Source organism: Belonocnema kinseyi, chromosome 1 (genome assembly GCF_010883055.1).
Source record: "Belonocnema kinseyi isolate 2016_QV_RU_SX_M_011 chromosome 1, B_treatae_v1, whole genome shotgun sequence".
Taxonomy (NCBI): Eukaryota; Metazoa; Arthropoda; class Insecta; order Hymenoptera; family Cynipidae; genus Belonocnema; species Belonocnema kinseyi.
This window is the reverse complement of record NC_046657.1, coordinates 133,060,959-133,061,274: the sequence shown is the minus strand read 5'-3', so window position 1 is coordinate 133,061,274 and position 316 is coordinate 133,060,959.

Below are 316 nucleotides of genomic sequence, written 5' to 3'. Positions count from 1 at the left end.
ATGGTAAAATACGTTTTTAAGGACAAATTAAAATTAAAAAAGGATGCTAATACATTTTTGAAATATTTTTTCGGAAGAGGAAGAAGCTTTTAAATGAAAGAGTAGATACAGAAAAGACCATTTTGTTTTTCTTCGCTCACACGTGGAATAGATATTCCTCTCAATTTTTTGCATCCTTAGTGTAGTGATGGTGCACTGCTAAGGTTTCTAGGCATCTGCAACTTTCTCAGAATTTTATATTTAGAACCCTGTAACAAAGAATTCTTTGCATTCATCTTGCAAGCAATTTAACATCAACTTGTAGAAGAAAAATAAA